Raw genomic sequence first — 14,757 nt, 5'->3', positions numbered from 1 at the left:
AGTATCCCTATTCTATTGGTTACCTTGTACACTGTCAGTCACTTTGTGAGTTAGTATTTTATAAAAGTCAGATAATCAAAATCTACCTAACTTGTAAGCAACTTGGGGAATATTGAACAGAGGGGTGGCCCAGAAAGCCGAGTCACGATGGATAAGATCATCTATGTACTGCCAGAGTTGTAAGTAAACATAGCAATGAGTTTGTGGAAAATTATATTGGGACTGAAGAGTTTGGAAAGGTTTCACTGTGCATGACAAAGGATCCAGGACATCCCCCTACAACTCTAATTCCTCTCTTCCTCCATAGACAAAATGGTGTTGTTTCAAGTCCTGCAGGAAATTCCAGATTCCCTGCTAATGGTTTATCACTGGGGGTTGGATAAGTGCGTTTCAGGTACCTATAAGTTAAGTGCCATGCACGCAACACGTCTTTGTAGAGAATATGAGAGGTAATTGCAGTGGTAAGCTCCCTCAAGCTCGCATAAGGTAAATATAATAGATCACACGACTGTATAACAGCTTTGTCGCGATCGCTCAGCTCAGCTGCTGATCGCTTCCTTTTCTCTTTGACAGCGCGGTAGCGCTTTCTTGGTTGCTATGCAACCCTGTTCCCCTCGGCCCCTTCTGCTGACGTCATTGGGCCTTCTTATTCCGGCGTCTCCTCACCTCGGGACCTGTTTGTTCTATTCCTGGCTTGTAAGTAACTTTTGGATTACTTGTTTGAATCAAGAATTGCTGGCTTGTTTAACTCCTAACCCACTTAACCCTTCCTGCCTGATTCCTGTTATCTGGACTATTGCTTGTTTGGACATTTCTATTGTTCAACCCCAAACTGCCTGATTACACGCTGCTGGAACTTTGCTTGTTTGACCATTCTACTGTTTAATCCCATACTGCCTGATTACACGCTGCTGGAACTTTGCTTGTTTGACCATTCTATTGTTTAACCCCAATCTGCCTGATTACACGCTGCTGGAACTTTGCTTGTTTGACCATTCTACTGTTTAACCCCAAACTGCCTGATTACTCATTGCTGGACTTTGCTTGTTTGACAAATCCTTCTGGTTAACCCCTGCCTGCCTGATTCCTTGTTACCGGTTATTGCTTGATGGATTACTCTTTTGGTTTACCCTAACTACCTGAAGTTCTTCTCCTGACCCTGCTGTGCCATCTTCCAGTTAATTTCTGTGAGTATACTATTGCAGCTGTCGCAGGGTTAGGTCCTGGAATATATTCACAGTGCTAGAGTGTTATTCTAACTTCATTTTAGCATTTGGGTCTAACTCTGGACTTAACCTATCCTGACATTACAAACAGGCCATAAAATGGACCCTGGTGAGTTATCCAGAGCTGTGGCTCTACAGGGACAGCTTCTTGGAACCCATTCTGCACACCTACAATCCCTGGATTCTAAATTGGATCAAATTACTGCTCTTTTACATAATCTCTCTCCTTCTCAAGTTTCTGCAACACCTGTAGTTCCTGCGGCCAGTTCTAACTCTGCATTTAATCCGCCACAACCTGCAGAACAGTTTATTCCTAGAATTCCACTACCGGATAAATATGACGGCAATCCCGAAGACTGTCGAGGATTTCTAAATCAGTGCCGCCTTCACTTCAGAAATAATCCTCAGATGTTTGTTTCCTCTTCCTCCAAGATCACCTTTTTAATTTCTCTTATGAAGGGTAAAGCTTTGGCTTGGGTTTCTCCACTGCTGGAGAAGGATGATCCTTTACTCCATGATATTGACACTTTTGTATCCATATTTTCTTCTGTGTTTGATAAACCTGGTAGATCAGCAGCTGCTGAAGCAGGACTTTTAGATCTAAGACAGGGGTCTCTTTCTGTAGCACAATACGCTATAGAATTCCGGACTTTAGCTGCTGAAACTATGTGGAATCATGGGGCCTTGCGTGCAGCATTTCGTAAAGGTCTTTGTGATCGTTTGAAAGATGAATTGGTTTATAGGGATCTTCCTGATTCTCTAGAAGAACTTATCAACTTATGTATCAAGCTAGATGCTCGTTACTCTGAGCGTCTCCATGAACGTGACCGTAACAGAAGATCCTTTATCAGATCTTCTTTCCGTCCAATACCTCGTTCACCAAACCTGCCTCATCCAAATACTTCTATCTCTGAGTCAAGTGAACCCATGGAGGTTGGTGCAATTAAATTATCCGAAGCTGAACGTCTCAGAAGGCGTAATTTGGGACTATGTCTTTACTGTGGTATTAAGGGGCATATGTTAAAAGATTGTCCAACTCGTCCAGTAAAAGCCAGGGCTTAACTCCAGAAAGAGGGACTGAGTTAAGCCAAAGATCTTTTTCTACCCTCAATCCCAAGCTGTTTGTTCCAGTCACTATCCGTTTTGGCAACACCAAGTTTCAGGCTCAAGCACTCATCGATTCTGGAGCTGCAGGAATGTTTATGGATTCGGACTTTGTCAATGCTTTTCATATTCCTTTGCTTTCCAAGAGTCAAGTAGTTAAGGTCACTACTGTCAGTGGTCAACCCTTAGGTTCTAGTTTCATTCAATACTCTACGATACCACTTCTTATGTCTGTAGGAGTACTTCATTCCGAATCCATTTGTTTTGACATAATCTCTTCCCCACAGTTTCCTCTCATTTTGGGACTCCCTTGGCTTCAATTACACAATCCAGTTTTTTCATGGTCTAAAGGAGAACTTGTTGCTTGGGGATCTTCTTGTTTCAAACAGTGTCTTCAAAGTACTCCCAAAATTTCTAGTACAGTTGTGGCAGCTTTGGACATTCCTGATTCTTTGCCTGGACATTATCATTCTTTCTGTGATGTCTTCTCTAAAAAGGATGCTGAAGTATTACCTCCTCACCGGACTTTTGATTGTCCCATTGACCTATTACCAGGAGCTCCTCTACCTAAGGGTAAAACATACCCACTTTCTCATCAAGAAAATGTTTAACTTGAGGAATATATCAAGGATAATTTGGCCCAAGGTTTTATCCGCCCTTCTTCTTCTCCAGTAGGAGCAGGTTTTTTCTTTGTGGAAAAAAAAGATGGAGGCCTTCGTCCTTGCATTGACTATCGAGCTCTTAATCAAATAACAATCAAGAATTGTTATCCACTCCCTCTCATTCCCGAATTATTTGACCGTCTCCAGGGTGCTTCCATCTTTAACAAATTGGATCTTCGTGGGGCATATAATTTGGTCAGAATGCGTAAAGGGGACGAGTGGAAAACTGCCTTCAACACCCGGTTTGGGCATTATGAATATTTAGTTATGCCTTTTGGGTTATGCAATGCCCCTGCAGTTTTTCAACATTTTGTTAATTAAATATTCAGAGACTATCTTAATCAATTCGTTATCTATCTTGATGACATTTTGATTTATTCCCGGACTTTCCAAGATCACGTTCATCATGTTACACTAGTACTCCAGAGATTACGTGAAAATTCTCTCTTTGCCAAGCTTGAAAAGTGCTCTTTTCATCAGGAATCTATTCCTTTCCTGGGTTACATTATTTCCCCGTCTGGATTCAAGATGGATTCTGACAAACTGTCGGCAATTATTGATTGGCCTAGACCTACTTCCTTAAAATCTCTTCAAAGGTTCCTGGGGTTTGCCAATTACTATCGTAAGTTCATAAAAGACTTTGCTAACATCTCGGCACCCCTTACTGCTCTTACTAAGAAGGGTCAGGATTGCAAGCATTGGTCTGATAAAGCCTTACAGGCATTTGAATCTCTGAAGTCTGCATTTACTTCTGCTCCCGTTCTTTGCCATCCTGTTCCGAGTCTCCAATTCATCCTTGAAGTGGATGCTTCTCTGATCGCTGCTGGGGCAGTACTATCTCAGCGAAATCCTGTTTCTAGCAAGATCCTTCCTGTGGGATTTTTCTCCAAGAAGTTCAATACTTCTGAACTGAATTATGACGTCGGTAACAAGGAACTATTAGCTATTAAAATGGCTTTGGAAGAATGGAGACATCTGCTTGAAGGCACGGTTCAACCATTTCTTATTCTCACGGATCATAAAAATCTTCTGTATCTTCATACTGCCAAACGCCTCAACTCACGTCAAGCCCGATGGGCTCTCTTCTTCTCCAGATTTAATTTTGTCCTCTCTTATATTCCTGGTTCTAAGAATACGAAAGCAGATGCTTTATCTAGACAGTTTCTAGCCTCTGATTCTACATTTTTGGATTCTGAACCCATTCTCCGTCCTGCTAAAGTTCTAGCTCAGTTGTCTACTTTTCCTTTCCAAGCATTACAGTCTGTTCAAGCTTCTGTTCCTTCATCCTTTAACATACCTCCTGGGATCTTATTTGTACCTACTGAATTCTGCCTAAAACTTCTCCGTTGGGCTCATGATAATGTTCTATCTGGACATCCAGGAGTGCGTAATACTTTATGGAGACTCAAACAACATGTCTGGTGGCCTTCCATGGGCAAAGATGTCAAGGATTATGTTGCAGCTTGTCATTCCTGTACCTCTAATAAACAGTCTTCATCTTTACCTCTTGGTCTCTTACAACCTCTGCCTGTTCCATATTATCCCTGGTCTCATGTTTCCATGGACTTTATTACAGATCTTCCTAATTCTGCCGGAAACAAGACCATATGGGTTGTGGTAGACAGGTTTTCCAAAGCAGCTCATTTTGTTCCATTACCTGGATTACCATCGGCCCAGAAACTTGCTGAATTGTTTATTCTCCATATCACCAGATTACATGGTTTTCCTTTGGACATTGTTTCTGATCGAGGAGTTCAATTTGTCTCAAGATTTTGGAAATCTCTATGCAAACAGTTTGGAGTTACCATATCTCTTTCTACCGCTCATCATCCTCAGTCCAACGGTCAAACTGAGCGCGTAAATCAATCTCTTGAATCCTATCTCAGGCACTATGTTAACCATCAGCATTCCAATTGGTCTCAACTTCTTCCCTTAGCTGAACTTGCTTACAATTCCCGTTTCAATTCTTCTTTACAGACTTCTCCTTTTAAGGCAGCCTATGGATTTGTGCCTAGAACTTTTCCTATGTCTTCGGGAGGTTCCGGAGTCCCTGGAGCAGATCGTACAGTGAGAAATCTTTGTAAACACTGGAAGAAGATTCGGGAAATTCTTCTTCTCTCTTCTCAGAAATATAAACGATTTGCTGATCGCAGACGCCGGAAGGCACCCTCTTTTCGGACTGGAGACAAGGTTTGGATTTCCACCAGATTCATTCGACTCAAACAACCTTGTGCTAAATTGGGTCCTAAATACATTGGACCATTCAGGATTGTTTCCAAGGTATGTTCCACTGCCTACAGGGTGGCTTTACCAGACAACTTGAAGATTCACCCTGTCTTTCACGTATCTCTTCTGAAACCGGCAGTCTCTAACCGGTTTTCCACCAAATGTAAAGTTCCCTCTCCGTTCCTTGTGGATGGTACTTCTGAATTTGAGATCAGTCACATTCTTGATTCCAGATTACGGGGTAACCGTCTATATTATTTGGTCCACTGGAAGGGATATCCCATCACTGAACGTTCTTGGGAACCTGCTTCTCATGTCCGTGCTTCTGCTTTGATCAAACAGTTCCACGCTCAGAATCCCTCTAAGCCTGTTTGTGCCCCCCGGAGGGGTCCTTTAGGAGGGGGCACTGTCGCAATCGCTCAGCTCAGCTGCTGATCGCTTCCTTTTCTCTTTGACAGCGCGGTAGCGCTTTCTTGGTTGCTATGCAACCCTGTTCCCCTCGGCCCCTTCTGCTGACGTCATTGGGCCTTCTTATTCCGGCGTCTCCTCACCTCGGGGCCTGTTTGTTCTATTCCTGGCTTGTAAGTAACTTTTGGATTACTTGTTTGAATCAAGAATTGCTGGCTTGTTTAACTCCTAACCCGCTTAACCCTTCCTGCCTGATTCCTGTTATCTGGACTATTGCTTGTTTGGACATTTCTATTGTTCAACCCCAAACTGCCTGATTACACGCTGCTGGAACTTTGCTTGTTTGACCATTCTACTGTTTAACCCCATACTGCCTGATTACACGCTGCTGGAACTTTGCTTGTCTGACCATTCTACTGTTTAACCCCATACTGCTTGATTACACGCTGCTGGAACTTTGCTTGTTTGACCATTCTATTGTTTAACCCCAATCTGCCTGATTACACGCTGCTGGAACTTTGCTTGTTTGACCATTCTACTGTTTAACCCCAAACTGCCTGATTACTCATTGCTGGACTTTGCTTGTTTGACAAATCCTTCTGGTTAACCCCTGCCTTCCTTGTTACCGGTTATTGCTTGATGGATTACTCTTTTGGTTTACCCTAACTACCTGAAGTTCTTCTCCTGACCCTGCTGTGCCATCTTCCAGTTAATTTATGTTAATTTATTTGAGTATACTATTGCAGCTGTCGCAGGGTCAGTTCCTGGAATATACTCACAGTGCTAGAGTGTTATTCTAACTTCATTTTAGCATTTGGGTCTAACTCTGGACTTAACCTATCCTGACAAGCTTTTTCTAGCTTTATGTCAGAAAAATGTCCGGTACTTAGTTGCCAGTCTGTGGCTCCCAATTAATTTTTATAGTAAATTTAGTTTTTTTACCCACTGTAAACCATTTAAGGAGTGCACAGTATGCCTTAAAGTTATTGCTGGGCTATAAAACCAAAGCTTCAGAAACGTTTAGCAAAAAGTTTTCATGTTATTTATAAAATCTCCCACCCTCATTTTATTAAGCATGGGTTTTCCTCTCGCTTGTGAATAAGGCTTCCCCAGAGCTGCCCTTATCTCTTTAAATTACGCTGCACCCCTAAGATCTAACAGTTTTACAGCTCGCTTACAATGAATGTATTCAGAAGAAGGCTACCCTTTATCCCATTAATATGCTTTAAAAGAAGACCATTAATCATTTACTTTATTATGCACCCTCATAATCTTAAAGGGACACTAAAGTCAGTATTACATTTCCATGATTCAGTTAGAACACACAGTTTTAAAGAGACTTTTCAATTTACTTTTATTATCAAATTGTGCACAGTCTTTTGGATTGGGTGATATCTGATACATTATACAGGGGACCAGCAAACTAAAGTTTATTTTGAAATTTGTCAGAAAAAAATAAAAATCTACTGTTGATTTAAAATTCAGATTAAAGGGACAGTATACACCAAGCAGCAGGAATCTGTAGACATCAGTATACATCTAAAGGTTGGGGCTTGGTTAGGAGTCTGAAAATCATCACAATGTCATAAAAAAATGAGCAAAACTATAAATTTTTACAAAATATAAATTTTTACAAAAACAATCCCAGATGGGCTACTTAAATGTATCATCTACAAAACATTTATACAAAGAAAAATCTAGTGTACAATGTCCCTCTAAGTGCTATTACATTCTCTTTTTATTATGCACTTATTGATTATACAATTCTATTGTATTTAATTTTACTGGTCCTTTAATTAAACCAACTACTTATCCAGTCATGCCTTGTATCCACATATGAGGCCCATCTAAAATCTCATGCCTGCTTTTCAACTGTGCCCCTTAATTATTCTAGATGATTTCCTGCTCTATTGTATGTTTTTCCTGAAGATAGTCCCTATTAAGCAGCAGGCTACTTTTAAACGAGTGTATAAACGGCTGTCTATGGGTTTCTTTGTATTCTCTTATAATTCCCTATGGCTAGCACCTTTTTTGTGTTTTTCTGTTTTCTGTGCAAATCAACAGCATTTACATTCAGTAGTGGGTGTGGACACATACTTTGGTCAGCAACTTTTCTAAGCAAGAATGCTTATGGGCTGATTTATGAAAGTGCGAGCAGACACGATACGATGTAGCGTATCATGTCCGCCACACATTGATAAATGCCGACAGCATACACTTGTGAACTACTTGTGCAATGCCGCCCCTGCAATCGGCCTCTAGCAGGGGGTGTCAATCAGCCTGATCGCATAGGATCGGGCGGATTGATGTCCGTGGCCTCAGAGTCAGCGGACAAGTTATGGAGCAGCGGTCTTTAGACCGCTGCTTCATAACTGCTGTTTCCAGCGAGCCTGAAGGCTCACACGGTAACAGGGGCATCAAGCTCCATTCGGAGATTGATAATTCGTCCCCTTTGACTCTCTTAGATTAGGGACTAAAAACTTTTGAAACAATTATTATTTCATTAAGTACTTTTAGAACTCCTTCTTTAGTTGTCAGGGGGACATTTTGTGTTAAAGAGATATGAGACTCAACATTTTTTGTGTGTTTCAGAAAGTGAATCCAGTTTTAAAAAAAGTTTACAATTTACTTCTATTATTAAATTTGATTTTTCCCCATGGTATTCATTGTTGAAGAGATACCTAGGTAGATGTCTGAAGAACTACATGGCAGGAAATATTGCTGCCATCTAGTGCTTTTGAATATAGACATCATTCTTGCAAAACTAATGCAATATAGTGCTCCAGACACGTGTGTTCCTAAGCTTAAATTCCTGCTTATTCAGCAAAGAGAATGAAGAAAATATAACAATATGTCAATTAGGAAGATGTTTAAAATTGCATGCTCTATCTATCTGACTCATGAAAGCAAAATTTTGGGTTAATGTCTCTTTAAATAGACCATTAATGCTAACTGTTATGCAGTGCTCTCTAAAACACTAGAAATGTGTTTAATGCCCTCAATACATATATAACACACCCTATACTTTAAAAGGATAATACAAATTGGTAGTAGTGCACTCAATGCACTTGTAAGAACAAGTCAAACAAATTGAACATAATTATATGGTGAAAGGCATGCAATGTAAAAAAGTGAATTGGACACATTTATGTGATTAAGTATGTGTATATTTATATTTATGTGTCTAGATAACAGCATTTACAGCTGCCCCCAGAAGGGTACAGATTTATTTATAACAGAATATATTATAATAGAGAGATCTCAAAAAATGATTAATAGCCATGTCATAAAATATGTACCATACAAATGCATTTACATAAGTCAACTATATCCTAAATCATCTTACCTTGTGCATTCAGACTGCTCACTGTTTGGAATTAAATAGGTTCCCAACAAAATGCCAGTCCTGTAATATAAAAAATGGGTTTAGTGGAAACACTGGGTGTTTTAGAATCACAATAAAAAAGTAAATTTATGCTTACCTGATAAATTAATTTCTTCTATGGTAAGACGAGTCCACGGATTCATCCTTTACTTGTGGGATATTATCCTTCCTAACAGGAAGTGGCAAAGAGCACCACAGCAGAGCTGTCTATATAGCTCCTCCCTTAGCTCCACCCCCCAGTCATTCGACCGAAGGTACAGGAAGAAAAAGGAGAAACTACAAGGTGCAGAGGTGACTGAGTTTAAATCAAAAAAATATAATCTGTCTTAAAATGACAGGGCGTGCCGTGGACTCGTCTTACCATAGAAGAAATTAATTTATCAGGTAAGCATAAATTTACTTTTCTTCTATAAAGGTAAGATGAGTCCACGGATTCATCCATTACTTGTGGGATACAATACCAAAGCTACAGGACACGGATGAACGGGAGGGACAAGACAGATGGTTAAACAGAAGGCACCACTGCTTGAAGAACTTTTTTCCCAAAAATAGCCTCCGAAGAAGCAAAGGTATCAAATTTGGAACATTTGGAAAAGGTATGAAGTGAAGACCAAGTCGCAGCCTTACAAATCTGTTCAACAGAAGCATCATTTTTAAAAGCCCATGTGGAAGCCACCGCTCTAGTAGAGTGAGCTGTAATTCTTTCAGGAGGCTGCTGTCCAGCAGTCTCGTATGCCAAACGGATGATGCTTTTCAGCCAAAAGGCAAGAGAGGTAGCCGTAGCTTTTTGACCTCTACGTTTTCCAGAATAGACAACAAACAAAGAAGATGTTTGACGGAAATCTTTGGTCGCTTGCAAGTAAAACTTCAAAGCACGAACCACATCCAAGTTGTGCAACAGACGCTCCTTCTGAGAAGAAGGATTAGGACACAGAGAAGGAACAACAACTTCCTGATTGATATTCCTATTAGTAACAACCTTAGGAAGGAATCCAGGTTTGGTACGCAAAACCACCTTATCAGCATGGAAAACAAGATAAGGCGAGTCGCATTGCAATGCAGATAGTTCAGAAACTCTTCGAGCCGAAGAGATAGCAACTAAAAACAGAACTTTCCAAGATAGAAGCTTAATATATTTGGAATGCATAGGTTCAAACGGAACCCCTTGAAGAACTTTAAGAACTAAATTCAAATTCCATGGCGGAGCAACAGGTCTAAACACAGGCTTGATTCTAACTAAAGCCTGACAGAACGACTGAACGTCTGGAATGTCTGCCAGATGTTTATGCAGTAGTATTGATAAAGCAGATATCTGTCCCTTTAAGGAACTAGCTGATAGCCCCTTCTCCAATCCTTCTTGGAGAAAGGACAAAATCCTAGGAATCCTGATCTTACTCCATGAGTAGCCTTTGGATTCGTACCAATGAAGATATTTACGCCATATCTTATGATAAATTTTCCTGGTGACAGGCTTTCGAGCCTGAATCAAGGTATCTATGACTGACTCTGAGAAACCCCGCTTGGATAAGATCAAGCGTTCAATCTCCAAGCAGTCAGCCACAGAGAAACTAGATTTGGATGCTGGAACGGACCTTGAGTCAGAAGTCCTGTCTCAGTGGCAGAGTCCATGGTGGAAGAGATGACATGTCCACCAGGACTGCATACCAAGTCCTGCGTGGCCACGCAGGTGCTATCAAAATCACAGAAGCTCTCTCCTGTTTGATTCTGGCAATCAAACAAGGAAGGAGAGGAAATGGTGGAAACATATAAGCCAGGTTGAACGACCAGGGTACTGCTAGAGCATCTATCAGTACTGCCTGAGGATCCCTTGACCTGGACCCGTAACGAGGAAGTTTGGCGTTCTGACGAGACGCCATCAGATCCAATTCTGATGTGCCCCATTGCTGAATCAATTGTGCAAACACCTCCGGATGGAGTTCCCACTCCCCCGGATGAAAACTCTGACGACTTAGAAAATCCGCTTCCCAGTTCTCCACTCCTGGGATATAGATTGCTGATAGATGGCAAGAGTGAGTCTCTGCCCATCAAATTATTTTGGTAACCTTTATCATCGCTAGAGAAATCTTTGTTCCCCCCTGATGATTGATATATGCTACAGTTGTGATATTGTCAGACTGGAATCTTATGAATCTGGCCGACGCCAGCTGAGGCCACGCCTGAAGCGCGTTGAACAAAAATTTTTAACAATTAACCACTTAATTTGCAAACCGGATCGAAAATAGGCCCAGATCCGGAAAAAAACACTCTCAGCACCTTGCCACAGCCCTGCTGTGGCCCTACCTGCCTTCAGGGATCGAAAATGTGGGGTAAAATCTTTGATTTGGCCCAAAACATACACCAGGGCCCTCAAGAGTTAGAGTTTGTTGCTTGCTGATAAAAATAACTGCGCATCTGAGGCGCGAAAATAGGCCCCGCCCATCTCACTCAATGTCTCCACAGCCTTAAAGAACCACACCAGAGCGGTTATAACTAGCCATGTGGGTTCTGAGACCCAAAAGTTAAGCCATGTGTGCCCTTAATAAAGTGCCCAAAACGTTATTGCCCACAAAAACGTTAAAGCACTCCCAAATCAAAAAACTTTGCTCACAAACATTTGCAATTCAGTGTCAACCATATTTGTAATTGGCCCCATATGCAAGCTAAGTAATGCCCTTCTTTTAGCTCTAGGATTACTGCTTACCCTTACCCTCCTGGGTATAATGTCAGCCTTTCTGAAATACACAGTCTCTCCAGAAAAATATGACTGAACATACCTCACTGCTGCATAGCATGAAACCGTTCCTCACACTGAAGTTTCCTGTACTCCTCAGCCTCTGTGGGAACAGCAATGGATCTTAGTTACAAATGCTAAGATCATCATCCTCCAGGAAGCAGTCTTCAGCCATCTTCTGCCTGAGAGTAAATAGTACACACCGGTACCATTTAAAATAACAAACTCTTGCTTGAATAAATTAAAAACTAATATTTTATCACCTCTTTCACTTTACCCTTCCTAGTACTTAGAGTAGGAAAAGAGAATGACTGAGGGGTGGAACTAAGGGAGGAGCTATATAGACAGCTCTGATGTGGTGCTCTTTGCCACTTCCTGTTAGGAAGTATAATATCCCACAAGGATGAATCCATGGACTCGTCTTACCTTTATAGAAGAAAGGAGGCATTCAATAATATCAGCAATGCAGCACAGATCTGAAAGCAAAACCCAATTCAGCTGCAGTGCCAGGACTTTAAACACTGGGCTGCGGGCATAATTAACTCTTCATTTGTAACATCAAGTCAATGTATTGGTTTTCTTTTATCTTGGATAAGAAATGTATAACATATTTCTGAAACAAATACTAGTGTATTTGTAATTTGCACACGCAGCTATGCTTGAGAAGTATTATTCCTGACTCACACATATCAAATCAGTATTTCTGTACCTCTGCTATAAACTGTGTGAACACTTATTTCTGGGAAGTATTATTCTTGATGCATTGCACCCTTTCAAAATGTTATACAAGGAAGTTTTAACTGTGCCGTAACCGCCTGGCAATTTTTTTTCTCCTGCAGATCTATTAAAAAAATAATCTAAATTTTATGACCAGATGACCATGTGTTTCTGTAGTTTTAGCTGGAGGATATTTAAAAAGAATGGCTTAATTTATATTTGTTATTAGTCTTTGTTGTGGTTCTTAGCAGTAAACTTACATTAGAAATTGTGTGTCTAATTTAAGTGTGGATTTTTTTTATTTCTAAATTATTATTTTTGCATTTAGTTCCTTTTGAAGTTGTATCTTTATTATTTATTTTTGAGGTACTCTCCTGGTGTCCTTAATTTACTTTTATGCTCCATTTAGATAAATGTTTCTACATAGAATACCTTTATTCCTCTTTCATTATTTTCTTTATATGGAGGCTTGTTTTTTTTCCATATTTTTCTCTTTCTTTTTTTTTGGGTGTCATTATGTATTAAAGGGACATTAAACAAATTGAGATGGTAATATAAAATGATAAACTGTATTTATTTATTATGTCCCCTTTTCCTGAAATTCCATTCTAAAATTGTGAGCGTTTCAGTTCTATCAGGGTGCCAGGAATCAGACTGAGACGAGAAGTGCAAAAATAATCACACCTTTATTAATAGCAAAAAATAATAAAAAGTCCACAAGTCAAATAACAAGCCAGGAGTCAAAACCAGAGCTGGTAGTCAGACGAGCCGAGTCAGGAGCCAAAGCGAATAGTCAGACGAGCCGAATGAGGAGCCAACGCGAGTAGTCAGACAAGCCGAAATCAGGAACAAGGAGGGACGTCAGACAGCCAGGTAATACACAGGAGCTCTCACAAACAGGTCTGAGACAACGCAAGGGCAAAGCATACTGAACAGAGGCTCTTTAAATAATAAGTGATGACATCACAATTCTTAAACTGCATCCTGTCTCACACGGATGATGTACACCAGTCTGGCAATAAAAGGAAGTACAGGAAATGAGCAGCATCACACAGTATGCACCAGAGTCAGCAAGAGAGGTGAGTAAAATGGCTGCCAGCAGTACATGGCAAACAAAGCAGGGAAAAAACCCTGACAGTACCCTCCCCTCAACGACCCCTCCCCCGCAGGAGGAAGGCACAGAGGAGGGCGGGAGCATGAACATCAGAGGAGGCAACCCATGAACGCTCCTCCGGACCGTAGCCCCTCCAGTGAACCAAATACTGTACGCGGCCCCTGGACATATGAGAGTCAATAATGCTGCTGACCTTATACTCCTCATGGTTGTCAACAAAGATAGGACGGGGGCGAGGCAACACAGTGGTAAACAGATTACAAACCAATGGTTTCAAGAGGGAGACATGAAAAACATTGGAGATGCGCACTGCAGGAGGAAGGTCAAGAGCGTAGGCCACAGGATTGACACGTCGGAGTATTCAAAAAGGACCAACATAACGGGGAGCCAGTTTATTGGAAGGCACATGAAGGTTCAAGCTGCGGGAGGACAGCCAAACTCTCTCAGACGCCTACGATCAGCCTGGAACTTTTGGCGCTGCATAGAACGATGAAGGCAATCCTGAATCTGCACCCACGTGGAACGGAGTTGCTGGAGATGCTCCTCCAAAGCCGGAATACCCTGAGACATGAATGAATCGGGCAACAAGGATGGTTGAAACCCATAATTCGCCATGAACGGGGATAACTTGGAGGAAGCATTAATAGCACTATTACGAGCAAACTCTGCCCAAGGTAACAGTTCAGACCAATTATTGTAGTGATCTGAGACATAGCAATGGAGGAACTGTTCCAGAGCTTGATTAGACCGTTCCACAGCCCCATTGTATTGAGGGTGATATGCCGAGGAGAAGGAAAGCTGGATCCCCATTTGAGCACAAAAGGAACACCAAAATCTGGAAATCTGGAGACAAACTGGCTACCCCGGTCCGACACTATCTCCTTGGGAAACCCATGTAAACGGAAGACCTCCCGGGCAAAAATTTAAGCAAGCTCCTGAGCAGTAGGCAACTTCTTCAAGGGAATGCAATGTGAGATTTTAGAAAAACGGTCAACCACCATAAGGATAACAGTATTGCCATTGGAAACAGGGAGCTCGACAATGAAGTCCATGGAAAGATGTGTCCAAGGACGCTCACCATTAGCAATAGGTTGAAGAAGACACACAGGAAGATGTCTAGGAGTCTTATTCTGTGCACAAACTGAGCAGGAGGCAACATACCCAGCAACATCAAAACGAAGAGC

At 41.3% G+C, this 14,757-nt stretch overlaps 1 protein-coding gene across 1 annotated transcript in view; it reads right to left on the bottom strand.

The window, feature by feature from the left end:
* MAPRE2 (microtubule associated protein RP/EB family member 2) overlaps nt 1-14,757 on the bottom strand; it is a 546,785-nt gene that overhangs the window by 452,685 nt on the left and 79,343 nt on the right. Inside the window, exon 2 of the mRNA XM_053715023.1 lies at nt 8,973-9,032. The gene's annotated coding sequence lies outside the window, so the exon portion shown is untranslated. The remainder of the gene's footprint in view (nt 1-8,972; nt 9,033-14,757) is intronic.

This window comes from Bombina bombina, chromosome 5 (genome assembly GCF_027579735.1).
Source record: "Bombina bombina isolate aBomBom1 chromosome 5, aBomBom1.pri, whole genome shotgun sequence".
NCBI lineage: Eukaryota > Metazoa > Chordata > Amphibia > Anura > Bombinatoridae > Bombina > Bombina bombina.
This window is presented reverse-complemented; position numbering and strand designations above follow the sequence as displayed.